Here is a 24,233-nt window from a genome sequence, read left to right on the forward strand (position 1 = left end):
TTTCATTGATCTTTGCAATTGTTTTCTTTATCTCTATTTCATTTATTTCTGCTCTGATCTTTATGATTTCCTTCCTTCTACTAGCTTAGGGTTTTTTGTTCTTTATCTAGTTGTTTTAGGTATAAGGTTAGGTTGCTTATCTGAGTTTTCTCGTTTCTTGAAGTAAGATTGTATTGCTATAAACTTCCCTCTTAGAACTGCTTTTGCTACATCCCATAAGTTTTGGACTATTGTACTTTCATTTTCACTTGTCTTGAGGTATTTTTTTTATTTCATCTTTGATTTCTTCAGTGATCCAATGGTTGCTTAGTAGCATATTGTTTAGCCACTCTATGTTTGTGTTTCTTAAAGTTTTTCCTTGTAGTTCATTTCTAATCTCCTTACATTGTAATCAGAAGAGATGCTTGATGTGATTTTGATTTTCTGAAATTTACAAAGACTAGACTTGTCACCCAGGATGTGAGCAGTCCTGGAGAATGTTTTGTGTGCACTTGAGAAAAATGTGTAGTCTGCTGCCTTTGGATGAACTGCTCTATAATTATCAATCAAGTGCAATTGTCTAAAGTGTCGTTTAAGGCCTATGGTTCCTTATTGATTTTCTGTCTGGATGATATGTCCATTGATGAAAGTGGGGTATTAAAGTCCCTCGCTATTATTATGTTACTGTCAGTTTCTCCCTTTATGATTGTTAGTATTTGCTTACATACTGAGGTGCTCCTATGTTGGGTGCATATATCTTCTTCTTGGATTGAACCCACAATCATTATGTAGTGTCCTTCTTTGTCTTTTAAAACAATCTTTGTTTTAAAGTCTGTTTTGTCTGATGTGAATATTGCTACTCCAGTTTTCTTATGATTTCCATTTGTTTGAAATGCCTTCTGCTGTCCCCTTACTTTCAGTTTGTAAGTGTCCATAGGTATGAAGTAGGTCTCTTGCAGACAACATATATATGGGTCTTGTTTTTAAATCCATGCAGCCAGTCTATGTCTTTTGGTTGGTGTATTTAATCCATTTACATTTAAGATAATTATCAATATGTATGATCCCATTACCATTTTGTTAATTGTTTGGGGTTTATTTTTTGTAGATCGTTTCCTTCTCTTGTGTTTCCTGCCTAAAGAAGTTCCTTTATCATTTGTTGTAAAACTGGTTTGAAAGTGAAAGTGAGGTCGCTCAGTCGTGTCCGACTCTTCGCAACCCCGTGGACTGTAGCCTACCAGGCTCCTCCATCCATGGGATTCTCCAGGCAAGAATACTGGAGTGGGCTGCCATTTCCTTCTCCAGAGGATCTTCCCGACCCAGGGATCGAACCCGGGTCTCCCACATTGCAGGCAGACGCTTTAACCTCTGAGCCACCAGGGAAGCCCTAAAACTGGTTTAGCAGTGCTGAATTCTCTTAACTTTTGCTTGTCTGGAAAGCTTTTGATTTCGGCATCAAATTAGAATGAGAGTCTTGCTGGGTAGAGTATTCCTGGTTGTTGGTTCTTCCCTTACATCACTTGGAATATATTATGCGATTGCCTTCTGGCTTATAGAGTTTCTGTTGAGAAATCGGCCAATAACTTTATGGGTTTTCCCTTGTAGTCTTTTTTCCCTTGTTGCTTTTAATAATTTGTCTTTAATTTTTGCCATTTATTACATGTGTCTCAGTGTGTTCCTCCTTGGGTTTATCCTGCCTGGGACTTTCTGTGCTTCCTGGACTTGGTTAACTATTTCCTTTCCCATGTTGGGGAACTTTTCAGCTATTATCTCTTCAAATATTTTATCAAGTCCTTTCTCTCTCTCTTCTCCTTCTGGGACCTCTATAATGTAAATATTGGTGTATTTAATTTTGTATCGGGGCTTCCCCGGTGGCTCAGAAGGTAAAAGCGTCTGCCTACAATGAGGGAGACCCAGGTTTGATCCCTGGGTCGGGAAGATCCCCTGGAGAAGGAAATGGCAGCCCACTCCAGTACTCTTGCCTGGAAAATCCCATGGACTGAGAAGCCTGGTAGGCTAAAGTCCATGGGATCACAGAGTCAGACACGACTGAGCGACTTCACTTTCACTTTTACTTTTTCAATGTTGTATCAGAGGTCTGTTAGGCTGTCTTCATTTCTTTTCATCCTTTTTTTAAATATTCTGTTTTGCAGCATTGATTTCCAGTATTCTGTCTTCTGGGTCACTTATCCATTCTTCTGCCTCAGTGATTATGCTATTGACTCCTCCTATGTATTGTTCATCTCTGTTTGTTCTTTACTTCTTCTAGGTCTTTAGCTACCATTTGTTGCATCTTCTCAAGTCTTTGCCTCCATTCCTTTTTAGAGATCCTGAATCATATTCACTATCATTATTTTAAATTCTTTTTCTGGTTGGCTGCCTATCTCTACTTCATTTAATTGTTTTTCTGGAGATTTATCTTATTCCTTCATCTGGAACATAATCCTATTTCTTTTCATTTTTGGAAGTTTTCTGTGATTGTGGTATTAGTTCTGTAGGCTGATAAGATAGTAGTTCTTATTTCTTTTGTCTGCCTTCTGATGGATAAGCATAAAAGGCTTGTGAAAGCATCTAGATGGGAGGGACTGGCTGTGGGGAAAACTGGGTCTTATTCTGGTGAGCAGTTCAGTTCCATCACTCAGTCCTGTCCGATTCTTTGTGACCCCATTAACTGCAGCATGCCAGGCCTCCCTGTCCACCACCAACTCCTGGAGTTTACTCAAACTCATGTCCATCGAGTCAGTGATGCCATCCAGCCATCTCATCCTCTGTTGTCCCCTTCTCCTCCTGCCCCCAATCCCTCCCAGCATCAGGGTCTTTTCCAATGAGTCAACTCCACATGAGGTGGCCAAACTATTGGAGTTTCAGCTTTAGCATCAGTCCTTCCAATGAACACCCAGGACTGATCTCCTTTAGGATGGACTGGTTGGACCTCCTTGCAGTCCAAGAGACTCTCAAGAGTCTTCTCCAACACCAAGTTCAAAAGCATCAATTCTTCAGTGCTCAGCTTTCTTCACAGTCCAACTCTCACATCCATACATGACCACTGGAAAAACCATAGCCTTGACTAGACGAATCTTTGTTGGCAAAGTAATATCTCTGCTTTTTAATATGCTATCTAGGTTGGTCATGGAGAAGGCAATGGCAACCCACTCCTGGATTTTCTTGCCTGGAAAATCCCATGGATGGAGGAGCCTTGTAGGCTGCAGTCCATGGGGTCACTAGGAGTCAGACATGACTGAGTGACTTCACTTTCACTTTTCACTTTCATGCATTGGAGAAGGAAATGGCAACCCACTCCAGTGTTCTTGCCTGGAGAATCCCAGGGACAGGGGAGCCTGGTGGGCTGCCGTCTCTCGGATCGCACAGATCGGACATGACTGAAGCGACTTAGCAGCAGCAGCAGCAGGTTGGTCATAACTTTCCTTTCAAGGAGTAAGAGTCTTCTAATTTCATGATTGTAATCACCACCTGCAGTAATTTTGGAGCCCCGCAAAATAAAGTCAGACACTGTTTCCACTGTTTCCCCATCTATTTCCCATGAACTGATGGGACCAGATGCCATGATCTTAGTTTTCTGAATGTTGAGCTTTAAGCCAACGTTTTCACTCACCTCTTTCACTTTCAAGAGGCTTTTTAGTTCCTCTTCACTTTCTGCCTAAGGGTGGTGTCATCTGCGTATCTGAGTTTATTGATATTTATCCTGGCAATCTTGATTCCAGCTTGTGCTTCCTCCAGCCCAGCATTTCTCATGATGTACTCTGCATATAATTTAAATAAGCTGGGTGACAATATACAGCTTTGACATACTCCTTTTCCTATTTGGAACCAGTCTGTTGTTTCAGGTCCAGTTCTAACTGTTGCTTCCTGACCTGCATACAGGTTTCTCAAGAGGCAGGTCAGGTGGTCTGGTATTCCCATCTCTTTCAGAATTCTCCACAGTTTATTGTGATCCACAGAGAAGGCAATGGCACCCCACTCCAGTACTCTTTCTTGGAAAATCCTATGGACAGAGGAGCCTGGTAGCTCCATGGGGTCACTAAGAGACATGACTAAGCGACTTCACTTTCACCTTTTACTTTCATGCATTGGAGGGAAGGAAATGGCAACCCACTCCAGTGTTCTTGCTTGGAGAATCCCAGGGATGGGGGAGCCTGGTGGGCTGCCATCTATGGGGTCACACAGAGTCAGACAATACTGAAGTGACTTAGCGGCAGCAGCAGCAGCCTTGTGTTCTACACAGTCAAAGGCTTTGGCCTTAAAGTCAATAAGCAATAATGCAGATATAGATGTTTTTCTGGAACTTTCTTGCTTTTTCCATGATCCAGTGGACGTTGGCAATTTGATCTCTGATTCCTCTGCTTTTTCTAAAACCAGCTTGAACATTTGGAAGTTCACAGTTCATGTATTGCTGAAGCCTGGCTTGGAGAATTTTGAGCATTACTTTACTAGCATGTGAGATGAGTGCAATTGTGCAGTAGTTTGAGCATTCTTTGGCATTGCCTTTCTTTGGGATTGGAATGAAAACTAACCTTTTCCAGTCCTGTGGCCACTGCTGAGTTTTCCAAATTTGCTGGCATATTCAGGGCAACACTTTCACAGCATCATCTTTCAGGATTTGAAATAGCTCAACTGGAATTCCATCACCTCCACTAGCTTTGTTCATAGTGATGCTTTCTAAGGCCCACTTAACTTCTCATTCCAAGATGTCTGGCCCTAGGTGAGTGATCACACCATCGCGATTATCTTGGTCATGAAAATCTTTTTTGCGCAGTTCTTCTGTGTATTCTTGCCACCTCTTCTTAATATCTTCTGCTTCTAGTAGGTCCATACCATTTCTGTCCTTTATCGAGCCCATCTTTGCATGAAATGTTCCCTTGGTGTCTCTAATTTTCTTGAAGAGATCTCTAGTCTTTCCCATTCTGTTGTTTTCTCTATTTCTTTGCATGGATCGCTGAGGAAGGCTTTCTTATCTCTCCTTGCTATTCTTTGGAACTCTGCATTCAAATGGGCATATCTTTCCTTTTCTCCTTTGCTTTTCGCTTCTCTTCTTTTCACAGCTATTTGTAAGGCCTCCTCAGATAGCCATTTTGCTTTTTTGCATTTCTTTTCCATGGAGATGGTCTTGATCTCTGTCTCCTGTACAATGTCACAAACCTCTGTCCATAGTTCATCAGGCACTCATTCTATCAGTCCCTTAAATCTATTTCTCACTTCCACTGTATAATCATGAGGGATTTGATTTAGGTCATACCTGAATGGTCTAGCGGTTTTCCCTACTTTCTTCAATTTGAGTCTGAATTTGGTAATAAGGAGTTCATGATCTGAGCCACAGTCAGCTCCTGGTCTTATTTTTGCTCACTGTATAGAGCTTCTCCATCTTTGGCTGCAAAGAATATAATCAATCTGATGTTGGTGTTGACCATCTGGTGATGTCCATGTGTAGAGTCTTCTCTTATGTTGTTGGAAGAGGGTGTTTGCTATGACCAGTGCGTTCTCTTGGCAAACTCTATTAGCCTTTGACCTGCTTCATTCCATACTCCAAGGCCAAATTTGCCTGTTTCTTCAGATGTTTCTCGACTTCCTACTTTTGCATTCCAGTCCCCTATAATGAAAAGGACATCTTTTTTGGGTGTTAGTTCTAAAAGATCTTGTAGGTCTTCATAGAACCGTTCAAGTTCAGCTTCTTCAGAATTACTGGTTGGGGCATAGGCTTGGATTACTGTGATATTGAATGGTTTCCCTTGGAAAGGAACAGAGATCATTCTGTCAGGGCTGTGAAAGTGAAGTCGCTCAGTTGTGTCCAACTCTTTGCAACCCCATGGACTGTAGCCCACCAGGCTCCTCCCTCCATGGGATTCTCCAAGCAAGAGTACTGGAGTGGGTTGCCATTTCCTTCTCCAGGGGATCTTCCCGACCCAGGGATCAAACCCGGGTCTTCCGAATAAAGTTCCTAATAAAACTTCAGTCCAATTATCTGCTGACAGGTGGGGCTGTGCTCCCTCCCTGTTAGTTGTTTAGCCTGAGATGACCAAGTCCTGGAATCTACAGGCTTCTACAGTAGGGCTATTGGTGAACTCTAAGAGATGCATCTCCCATGAGCTCTGCTGGCAGTGCCCCTGTCCCCATGGCAGGCCACTGCTAACCCATGCCTCTGCAGGAGACCCCCAAACACTCACAGGTTGGTCTGCCTCAGTCTCCTGTGGTGTCACTGTTCCTTTCCCCTGAGTCCTGGCATGCATAAAATTTTATTTGTACCCTCCAAGAGTCTGTTTTCCCCAGTCCTATGGAAGCTCTGTAATCAAATCCTGCTGGCCTTCCAAGTCAGATTCCCTGGGGATTCCCAGTCCTTGGCTGGATCCCCAGGCTGAGGAGCCTGATGTGGGGCCTAGAACCTTCACAACAGTGCAAGAACTGCTTTGATATTATTGTTGTCCAGTTTGTGAGTTGCCCACCTGGCAGGTATAGAATTTGATTTTATCATAATAGTACCCCTCCTATTGTTTTGTTGTGGCTTCTGCTTTGTCCTTGGATGTGGAGTATCTTTTTTTGGCTAGTTCCAGTGTCTTCCTGTTGACAGTTGTTCAATAGCTAGTTTCAAGTTTGGTGCTCTGGCAGGAGAAGATAAGCACATGTCCTTCTATTCCACCATCTGGTCCAGCCCCAGCTGATTTCTTCAGATGCCTCTTAAGCATGCAAGCAGTGCTGTGTTGAGACTGGAATTATCATTTTGAAATTCACTATATATAGTTGATATTTAAACCATAGACCTGGATGAAATCACTTATAGAAAGTATATAAAAGAGAAAATTTTCTGGGACTAAACCCTGGAGCAAAACAATATAAAAGTACAACAAAAAGTGAGTAAAATTAGGGGAATCTGAAAATTCATCCAAGAAAGAAACACCAGAGAGGTGAGGGGAAAACCAGGAGGGATTGTTGTTCCAGAAGCCAAATAAGGGAAGTGTTGTTAACAGTGGTGATCAGCTGGAACAAGGCTGCTGAAAGGTTAAATATGAGGAGAGGAAACTCAGCATTTGATTGATGAAGTACAGCCAGATTTGGCATTGATGACTTCACAAGAGTAGGCTCAAAAACATGGTCAGAAATTTAAGAAAGCAGTAGAAGGGACACAGAGGCAAATATAAATGTTTCAAAAAGTTTTGTTATGAAGGGAAGTAGAGACACGACATGCTAACTGGTAGGAAATGGAGAAGTCAAGAAATTTTTTATATTCTTTTTAGTTTTCTGGCTAAGTCAGAGTATGGAACATCTTTAAGGTGATGGTAATTATCCAGAGGAAAAGGGGAAAGGATAATGGTGAAAGAGGACAGAATGACTGGATCCATGCCCTAGAGGAGGTAGAATGAACAGGATTCTTTACACAAGTAGAGCAATGCATCTTTTCTAAGATAATAAACCTGTATTAACTGCAGTTTCGTTGTTGTTTTAGTTCGTAAGTTATGTTCGACTCTTTGTGACCCCATAGACAGTAGCCCACTAGCTTCTTCTGTACCTGAGGTTTTCAGGCATGAATACTGGAGTAGGTTGCCATTTCCTTCTTTAGATTAATTGTAATAGAAAATAACATACAGATATCGGTAATGAGCTTATACTGTACCTGTTTGCATGTTAAATCACTTCTAGTCGTGTCTGACTCTTTGTGATCCTATGGACTGTAGCCCACAGGCTCCTCTGTTCATGGGATTCTCCAGGCAAGGATACTGAAGTGGATTGTTCAGGGGATCTTCTGAACCCAAGGATCGAACCCGTGTCTCTTTTTGTCTCCTGCACTGGCAGGCGGGTTCTTTACCACTAGTGCCATCTGGGACATGCTGTATTAAAATCTTAATTGAATCTATTAAAATTATATTACTTCATAAATAAACATAGATCAATACCATGGTCTCAATATTTCAGAGCCTACCTCTTCCATAATTTACTTTATTAATTTCTTCTTCTTGGACGTTTAGGGTTTTTTCCAATCTGTCAGTTAGAAACAAAGATGAACAAGGCCCCTAACCTCTGGTACTCTGACTGCATGCTTCAGCCCGAGCCTTCCCCTGACCAGGTTCAAAGTGAAAGTCGCTCAGTTGTGTCCGACTCTTTGCGACCTCATGGACTCTACAGTCCATGAAATTCTTCAGGCCAGAATACTAGAGTGGGTAGCCTTTCCCTTCTCCAAGGGCTCTTCCCAACCCAGGGATCGAACCCAGGCCTCCTGCATTGCAGGCGGGTTCTTTACCAGCTGAGCCACAAAGGAAGCCCAAGAATACCAGAGGGGGTAGCCTATCCCTTCTCCAGGGGAATCTTCCTGAACCAGGAATTGAACCGGGGTCTCCTGCATTGCAGGTGGATTCTTTTTATTTATTTATTTATTCTAGTTGGAGGCTAATTACTTTACAATATTGTAGTGGTTTTTGCCATACATTGATATGAATCAGCCATGGGTTTACTTGTGTTCCCCATCCGGAACCCCCCTCCCACCTCCCTCCCCATCCCATCCCTCTGGGTCATCCCAGTGCACCAGCCCTGAGCACCTGTCTCATGCATCAAACCTGGACTGGTGATCTGTTTCACATATGATAATATACATGTTTCAGTGCTATTCTCTCAGATCACCCACCCTCACCTTCTTCCACAGAGTCCAAAAGACTGTTCTATACATCTGTGTCTCTTTTTCTGTCTCACATATAGGTTTATCATTACTATCTTTCTAAATTCCATATATATGTGTTAGTATACTGTATTGGTGTTTTTCTTTCTGGCTTACTTCACTCTGTATAATAGGCTCCAGTTTCATTCACCTCATTAGAACTGATTCAAATGTATTCTTTATAATGGCTGAGTAATATTCCATTGTGTATATGTACCACAGCTCTCTTATCCATTCGTCTGCTGATGGACATCTAGGTTACTTCCATGTCCTGGCCATTATAAACAGTGCTGCAATGAACATTGGGGTACACGTGTCTCTTTCAATTCTGCTTTCCTCCGTGTGTATGTCCACCAGTGGGATTGCTGGGTCATAAGGCAGTTCAATTTCCAGTTTTTTAAGGAATCTCCACACTGTTCTCCATAGTGGCTGTACTAGTTTGCATTCCCACCAATAGTGTAAGAGGGTTCCCTTTTCTCCACACTCTCTCCAGCATTTATTGCTTGTAGACTTTTGGATAGCAGCCATTCTGACTGGCATGAAATGGTACCTCATTGTGGTTTTGATTTACATTTCTCTGATAATGAGTGATGTTGAGCATCTTTTCATGTGTTTGTTAGCCATCTGTATGTCTTCTTTGGAGAAATGTCTGTTTAGTTCTTTGGCCCATTTTTTGATTGGGTCGTTTGTTTTTCTGGAATTGAGCTACAGGAGTTGCTTGTATATTTTTGAGATTAATTCTTTGTCATTTGCTTCATTTTCTATTATTTTCTCCCATTCTGAAGGCTGTCTTTTCACCTTGCTTATAGTTTCCTTTGTTGTGCAAAAGCTTTTAAGTTTAATTAGGTCCCATTTGTTTATTTTTGCTTTTATTTCCAATATTCTGGGAGGTGGGTCATAGAGGATCCTGCTGTGATTTATGTCGGAGAATGTTTTACCTATGTTTGCCTCTAGGAGTTTTATAGTTTCTGGTCTTACGTTTAGATCTTTAATCCATTTTGAGTTTATTTTTGTGTATGGTGTTAGAAAGTGTTCTAGTTTCATTCTTTTACAAGTGGTTGACTAGTTTTCCCAGCACCACTTGTTAAAGAGATTATCTTATCTCCATTGTATATTCTTGCCTCTTTTGTCGAAGATAGGTGTCCATGCTGCTGCTACTGCTGCTAAGTCACTTCAGTCGTGTCCGACTCTGTGTGACCCCATAGACAGTAGCCCACCAGGCTCCGCCGTCCCTGGGATTCTCCAGGCAAGAACACTGGAGTGGGTTGCCATTTCCTTCTCCATAGGTACATGGATTTATCTCTGGGCTTTCTGTTTTGTTCCATTGATCTATATTTCTGTCTTTGTGCCAGTACCATACTGTTTTGATGACTGTGGCTTTGTAGTAAAGCCTGAATTCAGGCAGGTTGATTCCTCCAGTTCCATTCTTCTTTCTCAAGATTGCTTTGGCTATTTGAGGCTTTTTGTATTTCTATACAAATTGTGAAATTATTTGTTCTAGTTCTGTAAAAAATACCATTGGTGGCTTGATAGGGATTGCATTGAATCTATAGATTGCTTTGTGTAGTATACTCATTTTCACTATATTGATTCTTCCAATCCATTAACTTGGGTATATTTTTCCATCTATTTGTGCAGGTGGAATCTTTACCAACTGAGCTCTGCCCAGGCTCAGTCCCCACTCTAAGACCAGAACTTTGCTATATATTCAAGATCTAAAGCATGAGTGGGAAAAATGACTTTGTCCCCTGCTAATCATGTCACTTCTACCACCCAGAGAGATGTGCCCATTATCTGGCAGACAGGGCCCAGCAGAGTTGAAATTGACACTGCTTCTGCCCCCTGTGGGACTCACAGTGCTAATAAATTTGAAGAGTGCCACAGAGCAGTGGTTCAGATGATAAAAGAATCTGCCTCCAATGCAGGAGACCTGGATTCAACCCCTGGGTCGAGAAGATAACCTGGAAATGGGAATAGCACCTCCTCCAGTATTCTTGCCTGAAGAACCCCATGGACAGAGCAGCCTGGCAAGCTACACTCCATGGGGTCACAAAGAATCAGACATGATTGAACGACTTACACATGTGCACACACATACACAGAGCCATAGCCTTCAGCCTGAGAAGTTCTGGAAATGTTTTAGGGCTAGTTATGTTAAACATTTTCTTTTTAAGAGAAAGATTTAGAGATGGGAAAAGTGAAGATACAGCAGACTAAATAGCTTGCTCCAAATTTCTCAGCAAAGCAAAAATACAAGCAGGGAATTCCACTGGGGGCTGTATAACTCTAAGCATCCTTCCTTTCTCCCTTTCATTGTACTCTCTATCTCACAAATTCCTGCCACCATCACTAGCCCTTCTCAACCTTCCCCAGGCCTAACAGCAACACAGCCCCTTCCTGGGAACACAGTCCATCCTGAACCAAACTTCTATGTCCCTTAGAGTCAAGGCTAAGGTCCTTCCAGCTTTATCTCTGATCTTCCTTTCAAAAGCTCTGTGAAGTCACATAGGCACTTCCCAGCCCCCCAGTATGCCCTGACATTTCCTGTCTCCTTTTCTTTCTTCATGTCCTTCCTATGTCTGGATGTCCTTCACTGACCTCCACATTCTAGGATCCCACCCACTCTTCAAGGTCTGGCTCAGATGCCACCTCCTGTAGGAAGTTTTGCCAAGTGTGGCTGGGCTTGCCCACCTCACAATTCCTGGAGTGCTTTAGCTGTCTCTGTTTTGTGAGCCTTAACACTATCTTGTTTAGAGATCATTTTTACATATATCTCTTCTGCTATCAGACTTGAAACTCTTAGAGGAAAGAGATCATGTCTAAATCATCTAAATAGCTCTTTGAGCAACAGGCCCAATACTGGCATAAAGTAAGCCCTTGTTAAAGGCTTGAAGTATGGGTGGATGGATGGGTAAATGATTCCCTAGATATCCCTGGCTTAAAAAAAAAAAAACAAAAAAAAAACTGTTTTGATGAATGCATTTTGTTCTATTTAAACTCTAGAACCTGTCCTCGCTGACATGGCTGTCACTAAGTGCCTTGAAACTCTTCATTCAATATGTTTCCACCTCTGTTGCTGTTAGTAACCTGATTCTTCAAGCCCACCTCCATCCTTTCCCCTTAAAGCTGTTACTCTAGTTTCCCATAATTATTTCTCTCAGATATTCCTAGCTGAGAAGTCAGTTAATAGGTATTTAACATATATATAGTCTTTGCCATGGGGAGCTGCATTTTAATAGGACATTCAAAAGGTAAAAAGTATATAGACTTCTAATAATGAAATTTTAGACACCATAATAAAAGGTAGGGAGAAAACATGTGTAATTGCCTACTCTCTGACTTCAGGCTAGCCCAGTGGCCAGGCTTCCTACAAGGGAGTAGGAATTATCCTGAGAACTCTGCACCACTAACTCCCACCCCCATCCTAACTCAGGAACTAAAAGCAGAACATTCCAGCACTCATGCCTCCACTGATAGACACCTTTGTGCCAAAAATCTCAGCCGCGTCAACTTAGCACCATGGAGGTCACAGTTCTCTCACTGCCCTCAAGAGTTAAAAAACAAACTACTATATAAAAATAATATGTAGGATATAAGGATATATTGTACAGTATAGATAATATAGCCAATATTTAATAGTAACTTTAAGTAGAGAATAATCTCAAAATTTTGAATCCCTATGCTCCATATCCAAACCTAATAAATTATTGCAAATCAACTATGAAAGTGAAAGTGTTAACCACCTTCAGTCATGTCCAACTCTTTGCAACCCTATGGACTGTAGCCCACCAGGCTGCTCTGTCCAAGGAATTGTCCAGGTAAGGATACTGGAGTGGGTTGCCATTCCCTTCTCCAGGGGATCTTCCCAATCCAGGGATTGAACCCAGATCTCCTTCATTGGAGGCAGATTCTTTACCATCTGAGCCACCAGGGAAGTTAAAGTGCACTATAATGGCCTAGTCTCTGCTCTAACTAGAGGTCTAGAAGCCAAGAACAGAGCTGGGCTCCTTCCCACACTCCCACCAGGAAGCAGGCAGTCACTCACCTGCCTTTCTAAGCCCTGACCCCAGAAGAAAGACTTCAAAGGGTCCTTGTTGAGCTTCCTGGGCCTAGGAAGGGGCAGAGAAACAGATGGGGAGACATGAGTGGCAGATGGGGAGACTCCTCACAACTGAGCCCCATCCTGTCTCCAGGGAAGTAGTCCCTCTTACCTGAGCCAAGCCAGTCTTCCTAGTATCCTACTGTGGCAGTCAGAGGCCCAAGAGGAATATTTTGAGGACTTTCTCTGAACTGATCTTCAGCTTCAGTGAGAATACTAAAAAAATAAAAATAAAAAAATAGTTGGTTCTGGCTCTAAGGAAGCCATTAAAGTGCTAATAATGAACGGAAAGCAAGGGGCTGGGTTTTGAACCTAGTTTCATCATTATAGCTCTGTGACCTTGAGCAAAATGCCCAAATTTTATTAGCCTTCATTTCCTATAAAATTGTAAGAAAACAATACCCATTTCATTGACAAAAGATAAGAAATGTAAAGCACCCAGTACAGTGCCTGGACTCATAGTGTGAGTTCCAGCAGTGTTAACAGCTGTTAAGGAGATTGTGGTAGGGCTACTCAAGACATTAGACTTGGTATTTAGGCAATGGAAAGGAGGAGAGAGAAGTCTCGTTCTTAACACACATATACCACCACTACCACCCTACTTTTGAATTTACAGCCTTACCCTGGTCCCTGAAGGCTGGCCCAGCCACCAGATACCTGCTGCTCTCTGGTCTGGCATTCAAAACCCTCCAAAGCATGCCTTTGGTTTCTATTCTTATCTCTCAACTTCCTTCAAACAGCTGATGCTCTGGCCATACCTGACCATGCTCCCACTGTAACCTTTCCTGTCCCCAAATCCTTGACTGTCTGTGCCACCATCAGTGTTGACATCCTTCACCTCATTGAAGCCTTAAATCCAAAAGCCTCTCTGATCTCCAAACTAGGATAAAACTTGGCCTCCTCTTAGCTTCCACAGCACCTGTAAGATTAAGGCTCTCTGTTTTCTCAAATCTTCCTTTAAAATGCAAGCATATCAAAGGCATGACAACTTTTCTGCCAAGCTTAGAAACTCTGGGCATAATAATACACTGAGAAGGCACGCAGGACACAATTAAGCTACCCTGAGCCTTGTGCTTTATTCCCAAGACAGCAGGCTCAAGCCTTCAGTGACTAGTTCCTGGTTACCTGGGGCTTTGCTTGTCTTTCTCTAGTCCTTGGGGAAGCAGAGCTCTTTCTAAACTATAGATCAATTCCTCAGCCTGGTTGTCCTAAAACCCACAGGATGCTCCTCTCACTTTCTTGCTTTACTTTTCTAGCTTTAAAGCTGCTCCCAAAATCTGCTTCATTTGCTGTTCTCACCAGTCTTCATGTTTCTCAGATTTTAAAAAACATATTCTTCTGTCTTTGATATTAGTCAACCCCATAGCTATCCTTGGGCACCTCTCTGATCAAACTCCACGTCCAGGCTACTTAACCCCTGCAGAGCTCTCTGCCTCAGGCTTTAGTCAAAGGAAGCCCCAGGCAACTCTTCCCTATACTTCCCAGTGTCTTGTCTGTCACCAACATCACTGAGTGTCTCCTCTAAAAGCCCCACATGAGATATTTCTTTGAGATTTTACTGCTAAGAAAAGCTCTTCTGCCTCCCCTGAGGAACTTTCCATAATTCTCTCTGATCATAAGGACTATGTAACAGTTCTTGTCCCAGTTTGGGTTTTTAGTTGCCAAGAGCTTGGCAGCAGGTTTGAGGCCGAACTAAAGGAACCTGACTCTGTACAATCCAGGGCTCCTTCCTATGGGGTTACCTCTTGATGTCTAGAACAGTTCAGCCTGTTTTGTTTGGGTCTTTGATTATTTCTACTTTGAGCTTCCTTGGGTGCAGATTCTATCTGCTCCCCCACTCTGTCACTGGAGGGTCTTCAGCCACCCCAAAATAAAGTCTTCCTGTCCTCTACCTCCTGCCTCCTAGATTTTTTTTGTTTTGAGTTCTGTTCTTCTGAAAGGCAGCATGAGGATTTAGGGAGTTTTATTATAGTATTTGAGATGGGAATGCAAAGAGAGAATTAGAAATTTACTTTCCCCCCTTTTAAAAGAAAAATCAGTTTTTTATCACAAGTCCACATGATCATAATTGAGACAGTAGTTCTCTATGTCTTGTTAAAAAGCTAAATCCAGGGGCTCCACTGGTTGCTCAGTGGTAAAGAATCTGGCTGCCAACGTAGGAGACATGGGTTGGATCCCTGGTCTGGGAAGATCCTACATGTGATGGAGCAACTGTGCGCCACAACAGAGCCTGTGCTCTGGAGTCTGGTATAATATGAGAGTGAGTTGCTGTCCATTCTCCAGGAGATCTTCCCAATCCAGGAACCGAACCTGGGCCTCCTGACTTGCAGGTGGATTCTTTATCAACTGAGCCACCAGGGAAGCCCTCTATTGGTCAAGTACGTGTGTGCATGCCCAGTCACTTCAGTCATACGCAACTCTTTGCGATCCTGTGGACTAAGCCTGTCCTTGCTACTCTGTCCATGGGGATTCTCTAGGCAAGAATACTGGGATGGGTTACCATATCCTCCTGCAGAGACTCTTCCTGACCCAGGGGTCAAATCCGCGTCTCTTATGTCTCCTGCATTGGCAGACCGGTTCTTTACTACTAGCGTCACCTGGGAGCCCCTATTGCTCAAGTCCAGTTGCAAATCAGTGGCAAGAGAGCTCAGGTCATGTAGCCCACAGTGGCCAGTCTCTTGTGGATAGATGGAGAATAAACTGAAGAAGCAACAAAGAATACTCACAAACCTTGTCTTTCTCTTTTTGGGTAACTCTCTTATTTCTATAGAACCCCTTCTCCAGTAACTTTATTACAAAGGGCACAACAGAGGTAAATTAATTAAGTTTTTGTAAGTCTGAAAAATATCTTTCTATATCAAACTAAATTGGTAGTTTGGTTTGATATTCAAGATTGGAAATAATTTTTTTACTCTCTTGCACTTTAGACCCTGTTATTGCTAGTGAGAAGTTTCCTGCCATTCTTCTGGTTGACTCTGTATAAAATACTGAAGCTTCAAGTCAGTTTTTGTACCCACAGTTCTGAAATTCTAAAATAACTTGCATGTGTCTTTAGTGTTGGGTACTCAGTCTGCCCATACAATTTAAAATTCCTGTTTATAAGTTATAGACAATTTTCTAGAATCATTTTCCTATTGATTTCTTCACCTCTGTTTTCTCTTTCTGGAACTTCAATTGCGTGAGTGCTTAAACTCCAGGACTGGTTCTTTCTTTTCGTGTTTTTTTTTTTTTTTTTCTTTCCTTTATATTGTTTTTTTTTTTTTTAAGAGATTTAGTTAAATTCGTACCAATTTTCAAGAACTTTCTTAGGTTCTTTGAATGTTCCTTTTCGTAGCCTCTTGTTCTTATTTTCCTGAGGCTATTAGTGGTAGTTTTTATTGGGGAGTGAGAGGTTTGTTTTTAACTTTCTCTTGTCGCTCAGTTGCCAAGTCATGTCTGACTCTTTGCAACCCTGTGGACTGCAGCATGCCAGCCTTCCCTGTCCCTCACCATCTCCTGGAGTTTGCCCAAGTTCATGTCCATTGAATCAGTGATACCATCCAACCATCTTATCCTCTGTTGCCCTCTTTACTTCTGCCTTCAGTCTTTCCCAGCATCAGGGTCTTTTCCAGTGAGTTGGCTCTTCACATCAGGTGGCAAAAGTATTGGAGTTTCAACATCAGTCCTTCCAGTGAGGATTCAGGGCTGATTTCCTTTGAGACTAGTTTGATATCTTTGCTGACCAAGGGACTCTCAAGAGTCTTCTCCAGCACCACAGTTTGAAAGCATCAGTTCTTCGATGCTCTGACTTCTTACTGGTCCAGCTCTCACATCCATACATGACTACCAGAAAGATCGTAACTGTGACTATATGGACCTTTGTCGGTAAAGTGGTGCATTTGCTCTTTCCTGCCAAGAAGCAATCATCTTCTAATTTCATGGCTGCAGTCCCTATTCGAAGTGATTTTAGAGCCCAAGAAGAAGAAATCTGTCACTGCTTCCGCGTTTTCCCTCTCTGTTTGCCATGAAGTGATGGGACTGGATGCTGTGATCTTAGTTTTTCTAACACTGAGTTTTAAGCTGGCTTTTTCACTCTCCTCCTTCACCCTCATCAAGAGGCTCTTTAGTTGCTCTTTGCTTTCTGCCATTAGAGTGGTATCATCCACATACCTGAGGTTGTTGATATTTCTCTTTGCAATCTTGATTTCAGCTTGCAATTCAATCAGCCCAGCATCTCACATGATGTACACTCCATAGAAGTTAAATAAACAGGGTGATAATAAACAGCTTTGTTGTACTCCTTTCTCAATCCTGAGCCTGTCAGTTGTTCCATGTCCAGTTCTAACTGTTGCTTCTTGACCTGCATACAGGTTTCTCAGGAGACAGATAAGATGGTCTGGTACTCCTATCTCTTTAAGAGTTTCCACAGTTTGTTATGATCCACACAGGAAAAGGCTTTAGTGTAGTCAGTAAAACAGAGGAAGATGTTTTTCTGGAATACCCCTGCTTTCTCTATGATCCAGCAAATGTTGACAATTTGATCTCTGGTTCCTCTGCCTTTCTAAACCCAGCTTGAATGTCTGAAAGTTCTCAATTCACGTAATGCTGAAGATTAGCATGCAGGATTTTGAGCATAACCTTACTAGCATGGGAGATGGGTGCAATTGTCTGGTGTTTTGGACATTCTTTAGTACTGCCCTTCTTAGGACTTGGGATGAGGATTGATCTTTTCTAGTCCTGTGGCCACTGCTGGGTTTTCCAAATTTGCTGACATATTGAGTGCAGCACTTTGATAGCATCATCTTATAGAATTTTAAATAGCTCTGCTGGAATTCCATCACTCCCACTAGCTTTACTGACAGCAGTGCTGCCTAAGGCCCACTTGACTTCACAGTCCAGAATGTCTGGCTCTGGGTGACTGACCACAGGATCGTGGTCATCAAGACATTTTTTTGTACATCTCTTCTGTGTAGTCTTTCCATCTCTTCCTGATATCTTCTGCTGCTATTAGAGCTTTGCCATTTCTGTCCATTATTGTGCCCATCTTTGGATGAAATACTCCTTTGATATATCCAATTTTCTTGAAGAGATCTCTAGTCTTTCTCCTGTTTTCCTCTATTCCTTTGCACTCTTCACTGAAGGCCTTTTTGTCTCTCCTCACTATTCTCTGGAACTCTGCATTTAGTTGGGTGTACCTTTCCTTTTCTCCCTTGCTTTTTGCTTCTTTTCTTTCCTCAGCTATTTGTAAAGCCTCCTCAGACAATCACTTTGCCTTCTTGCTTTTTCTTTTGGATGGTTTTGTTTGCTGCTTCCTATATAATATTGAACCTCCGTTCATAGTTCTTCAGGCAGTCTGTTTATTGATCTAATCCCTTGAATCTATTTATCACCGCCACTGTATATTCACAGGGGATTTAAGTCATACCTGACTGGCCTAGTGGTTTTTCTCACTTTCTTTAGTTTAAGCCTGAATTTTGCTATGAGAAGCTGATGATCTGAGCCACAGTTAGCTCCAGGTCTTATTTTTGCTTATTGAATACAGCGTCTCCTTCTTTGGCTACAAAGAATGCAATCAATCTGATGTCAGTATTGGCCATTTGCTGATGTCCACGTGTGAAATCGTCTTTTGTGTTGTTGATAAACAGTGTTTGCTACAACTAGTGTATTCTCTTGGCAGCATTCTGTTAGCCTTTACCCTGCTTCATTTTGTATTCCAAGGCCAAACTTACCTGTTACTCCAGGTATCTCTTGACTTCCTACTTTTGCATTCCAATCCCCTATGATGAAAAGGACGTCTTTTTTGGTGTTAATTTTAGAAGGTCTTGTAGGTCTTCATAGAACTGTTCAACTTCAGCTTCTTTGGCATCAGTGGTTGGAGCACAGACTTGAGTTACATGGTGTTGAATGGTTTGCCTTGGAAATGAACCAAGATCATTCTGTCATTTTTGAGGTTGCACCCAAGTACTGCATTTTGGACTCTTGTTGATTATGAGGGCTACTTCATTTCTTCTATGGGGTTTTTGCCCTCAGTAGTAGATATAATGGTCATTTTAATTATATAATGGTTATCTGAATTCACCCATTCCCATCCATTTTAGTTCACTGACTCTAAGATTTTTATGTTTGCTCTTGCTATTTCTTGCTTGATCATGTCCAATTTATTTTGATTCATGGACTGCCCTCCACTCTTCCCCAGTAGCATATTAGACACCCTCCAACCTGGGGGACTCATCTTTCAGTGTAATATCTTTTGACCTATTGATACAGTGCACGTGGTTCTAGCAGCAAGTATCCTGGGGTCGTTTGCCATTCCCTCCTCCAGTGGGCCACATTTTGTCCTTACAGTGAACCAGATAGGCATGCTCTGGTGTTCCCTCACACACACATGTGTGCACACACACACAGAAAACAAAAAACAGTTTGAAAGCTGAGTGTACCGGGGAAGGGATTGGCAACTCTGGGCTTTCCTGTTGGGTTAAATGTCTTGGCCATTTGGGGAGAAGTCTCCAGTGTCTTAATCTTGAGCTCTCTTCTGTTGGGTTACAGTTTACTCTCCTGGCTGTAGAACTTAAGTTGAATTTCCGGCATGTTGAGAACTAAGTGAAGGAATAAGGCAGAGTCTTAGTCAGTTTATCACTTCTACTTAATCCCCTTGTTTCCAACATGTTTCTGTTCTCAGTAATGTCTCTTGTCCTCTAGCCCACCATTCTGTTTTATGCTCTTCAGAAATCATATTTCCAATCTTTCCTTGGAGCAGAAACGAGACTGTCTGTCTGTAAGAAACTGGAAAAGGGTCTCCTTAATCTCTGAGCAGTTATCCTATTTTTAGTTCTGCCTTCACTTATACTTCTACACAAACATGGAATCAGCAGTTTCTGAGTCTTTGAGGAGAATTCAGGAGTGTTCATTGCATTCTTAATTTTTACTTAAACAATTTTTCTATTTTTACTCCACCCACATCCCTACTTTTAGATGTACACGGAATCATTCCTTTCTGAGCCTTGTGGGAATAGAAAGATTCTATGTGTTAAGTTGCATTTCTTCTTGGCTTTCCCCTACTGCCAGCTTAGGACTCAGCTCCTTCAAATCTACCAAATATTTGGCCATCCCTTGGCTTTCTAGTGTCTATTTTTAATATTATTTTCTCTCTCAACTTCTTTGTCATTATTATTTTTTGTCACTAAAGAAAAACATTTTATCGTAATTTTAGTAAGCTTTAGGGTTAGGATAGAGGTAAAAGTATATGTTCATTTCTTCCATCTTCATCTTAGAGGTAACTGCTTCTTAATGGTGGGATCAGAGAAGCATAGAGTTTAACTAAACTTGTCTTGCTTATGCATTTTTTTTGTACCTGGGGCAGGATCAGAGGAGGCATTCTCACAGGATTATTTGTTTCATAGGATTCATCACAAATTTATCAAGAGCACACAAGTAACTTTATGAGCTTTATGCCATAGATTTGGATTCTGTTTTTCAGTTCTCTTCCATGTATTTATCTGCCCTCGTTGAAACAACTCTGTGAAATAGACAAGGCAAGTGGTACTATTCTCATTTGACAACAGAGGAAAGTAAAGCTCATAGGGATTGAATGACTTATCCCAAGTCTTGGACTACCATAGCTGATGCTTTTCCTTTGGTCCATGCTTTTTCCAAGTGTCAATATCCATTTTCTGCAAAGTTCCCAGATTGGCCCATGATGGTCTACACTGGGACCAGCTGTGGTAGATTAAAGAATCAGAAGATTCCTGGACCCCAACTCCAGGAGATTATGATTTGCACGTAAGGTTTGGAGTGTGAACCAAGTATCTATTTTAAAATAACCCCCTAAAAAATAAAATAAAATAAAATAAAATAACCCCCTAGATGATACTGGCATGTAGATTGATGGGGAACCATTGCCCTAAGGGACCTGGAAGTGGTCTGGTGGGGTCCCCTAGGCTTCAAGTCATAGATGATTAAATGCCAATTTCCAGAAAGCAACAATTTAGCCATCCAGATAGCAGTCATTCCAGGATGCCACAGTCAAAGCTAATAGCTTCTTCCCTCCCGCCCCTCCCTGTGGCCCTCTGTAGAGCTCACTTCTGCTCTCATTACCTGTCCTGCCCATTCACATAATGGAGACTCCCTTGCCAGCTCCCTCCAGTGCTCCATTTCAGCTTGTGAGACTTCAGGGACTCAACTCCCTGAAAAAATTAAATTGAAAAACTTCCTCCCTGATAACTTAGGACCTCTTGTGGAACTCAGCTCTCTTAGGAGCCAGAGGGCAAGAATAATAAAGCGCTCTGCTCATTATCTGATTGGCAGCCCCACAAATGTTATCTCCAGCTCTCAGGTGGCTTCCAAGCTGGAAAATATAAAATCCAAGTTCCTTTGGATCAGAGAGGGAGCATCTTGGCATCAAAATGCACGTATATGCATATGAATGCACAGTAGTGCACAGTAGAAGAGGTCTCTCTTCTAGACCCTGAAGGTCCCTGAGCTAAAGAAGTTTAAAGAATGACAGACAAAAGGAAGGAGCTATATCACAAGAGGCTCAGTGGTCAATTCAGCACTGAGTGAAAGAGAAGACAGAGCCCATTGGCAGGCCAAGGAGAGCACCATGGGCATCTTAGCCAGGGAGACGGAGTACCCTTCTGGGAAAGAGTTGCCTGAAGGAAGTAATTGGGTGCACGCATATTGTGTGTGCATTTAGTCACTCAGTCCTGTCCAACTGTTTGTGATCCCATAGACTATAGCCTGCCAGTCTCCTCTGTCCAGGGATTCTCCAGGCAAGAATACTAGAGTGGTTAGCTGTTCCCTTCTCCTGGGGATCTTCCTGACCCAGGGATCGAACCCTGGTCTCCTGTATCACTGGTGGATTCTATACCATCTGAGCCACCAGAGTAAGAATATGTAAGTAACTTAGCCATTTGAGTGGAGGAACAGTTTTGACTATAGGGTAAAGTCTTTACAGTGAACCAGATAGGCATGCCCAGCCTATCTGTCACTTCCAAAACCCTTTTGAAGGGGTTCCTTCTACATATATCATTTTGTTGGTAGCATGAACCCAAACTCCTGGCCCAGCAAATGGCTTGGAAGGCAAAGCTGACCCAGAGGTGGTCAATAGAGGCTAAGGGACTATATGAGCCAGCCTGGAACAAGAGCACTTGAACAAGGGCAATTAAGTCAATCTGATTCTTCAAGGAATGTGCTTAATTTATTCATCAAATACTCACTGAGTGCCAACTGTGTGTAGATGCCTTATTTTTAAATTTATTTAACAAATGCTTCTACTGAACATAGTCTGTGCCAGACACTAATACAAGTACTTTACAAGTATTTAATCTATTTAATTCTTAAAACAACCCAATAAATGCATTGCTATTTTTGTCCACATTTTGAAGGTTAGAAAAAAGCAAGGCACAGAATGCCTAAGTAAGTTGCCCCAAGGCTACACATTTATGAAGTGGTAGAGCTGCTTTTTTAAGTACTAGAGATAAACAAAAAAAACCAAAATCCATGTCCTCATAAAACTTATTTCCTAGTAATGATTTTGGCCTGGACCCTTGCAGAGAATCAGTGGTATTGGGAGCAGAAGCTAAAAAAATCACAGGCCAACAGCAAAGACAGAATGGCAGCAGAGGAAGGGTCAGGGAGCTGCTTGCTGATGAGAGAAAAAGTGAGGAAGGCAAACTGAACTGAGGGTGGGGGCACAATATGATAATCAGGTCCCAAGAAAAACATTTCTGTTGCCAGTCACATTCATTTCCATGAGGCCAGATTCTTCCTGGAGCCCTGTGAGGCCCAGCCCCATGACTGAGTTTTGCATCTTCTTATCCCTGCAATAAGACCACCAGTGCGGAAGTAATATGAGTGAATTTTTGTTCTTCACATCCTTCAGAGTCTCCAACAGCCAGCCTTGTGGCACCCTAGCCCCTCATGAGAGCAAGGACTGTTATAAACAAAACCCCAAAAGGCAGTGTATAGAAACAGTGTCCTTGGGAGGTTAAGAGCATGAAGTTGCACTACTCTGGGGGCCAGAGAGCCACAAAAGGAGGGATGAAGGGCAGGATGACAGTTCCTCCTGCTTTGGGGAAGTGCAGGGCTGGAGCAGGGTGTTGGTGGGAGTCACCCTCAGCTAAGAATGGCGGTGTCTGTCCTGGCCCTGAGATCCCCAAATTCGGCTAGTGCTGGGGCCAGCAGCACCTCAATCCATCTTTAGCATTACAACAGTGGCAGCGTCCACACTGCTTTCTGGGTATGATGTGGGACAGCTTCGGCATCGTCAGTAGCTACAGAAACCTGCAGGCAGTGACACCTGAGGAACTGACATTCCTAAGAAGAAATAGAACAAATGACAGTCACCATGGGACACCAAGATTTATTTACAAGTGCATCTGAGATATCCCTTGGGACTCTCAGAAATAGTAGGAGACTGGAACATTGCAATAGCATCTTGTAGTTAAAAGTAATACCAATTTTACTTTTTTCACTGAGAATCCATTTAAACCTTCAAGCTGATGAGACCATGGCAAAATGAGTAATTTTTTTTTTTTTAATTTTCCCTGGTCTCCTCTCAGTCAGAGCTGTTCTAAACAGGGAAGGCTCTGTTTACCAAGGCTGTGCCAAATCTCATTTGTCTGTATTCTCACCTCCGCTGTTACTCAGGAAGCCACATTCTAGCATTGAGTCAACAGTGATGCTGGAAGGGAACACTCAGCAGGAAGCTTCAGCAGCTCTGATGCAGGTCGGAACACTTTCCTGGCAACGGCTGGCTCACTGGAATGTGCTCCATTAGGCAGAAGAGCCGCAGTAGTTGTAGAATCATAAGCACTTCAGAGCTGGAAAGGTCCATGGGGATGGCCTAATTCCCTCACATCACAGATGGGGGAACTGATGAGAATTTTATGTGACCCTCTGCAGGGGTTTCACATTGTGCTGCTCTTCCCCAATATCAAGACTTAGCAGCTACTGTCACTCTCCCCAAGAAGAGTGCCAACCCTTCCACCCCCCTGAGTGAATTAGCCTTGTGATCTCATCTCTTTCTTCCAGTTAAGTAGGGTAATACCTGGAAAGCCTATGTATACCAATATGAATTAGAGGTGTTGATGGTCTTCAACACATCAAGGTCCCAGAAGCTGGAAGACTGACGATCAAGATGAAGATGACGATGTTGATGATGGTAAAGAAGATCAGTAATAGCAGCAGCAGTTCCCACTTTTTGAGCAGGGCAATATGCCAAATACCTTATATACATTTATGCCACACTTAGCAGCACTCTTTTTATTATTATTATTTTTTAAAATTTTGGCTGTGTTGGGTCTTCACTGTGGCAGGCAGGCTCTTTGTGGTGGTGCCAGGGCTTCTCGTTGTGGTGCGTGGACTGTCCTGTTGCAACCCCAGGGCTCGTCACACACGGAGAGTCACACATGGAGAGTCCATGGGCTCACTAGTTGTGGCATGCAGGCTCTAGAGTGCGCAGCTCTCTAGTTGCGGCTCCGGCTTAGTTGCCCCACAGCATGCGTGATCTTAGTTCCCCGA

At 42.5% G+C, this 24,233-nt stretch overlaps 1 pseudogene; it reads right to left on the minus strand.

Moving 5' to 3' along the window:
- Window positions 1-23,547, minus strand: part of LOC138080699 (cyclic AMP-dependent transcription factor ATF-6 alpha pseudogene) — a 41,981-nt pseudogene extending 18,434 nt beyond the window's left edge.
- Between the last annotated feature and the right edge of the window lie 686 nt (window positions 23,548-24,233).

This window comes from Capricornis sumatraensis, chromosome 6, assembly GCF_032405125.1.
Source record: "Capricornis sumatraensis isolate serow.1 chromosome 6, serow.2, whole genome shotgun sequence".
NCBI classification, from domain to species: domain Eukaryota; kingdom Metazoa; phylum Chordata; class Mammalia; order Artiodactyla; family Bovidae; genus Capricornis; species Capricornis sumatraensis.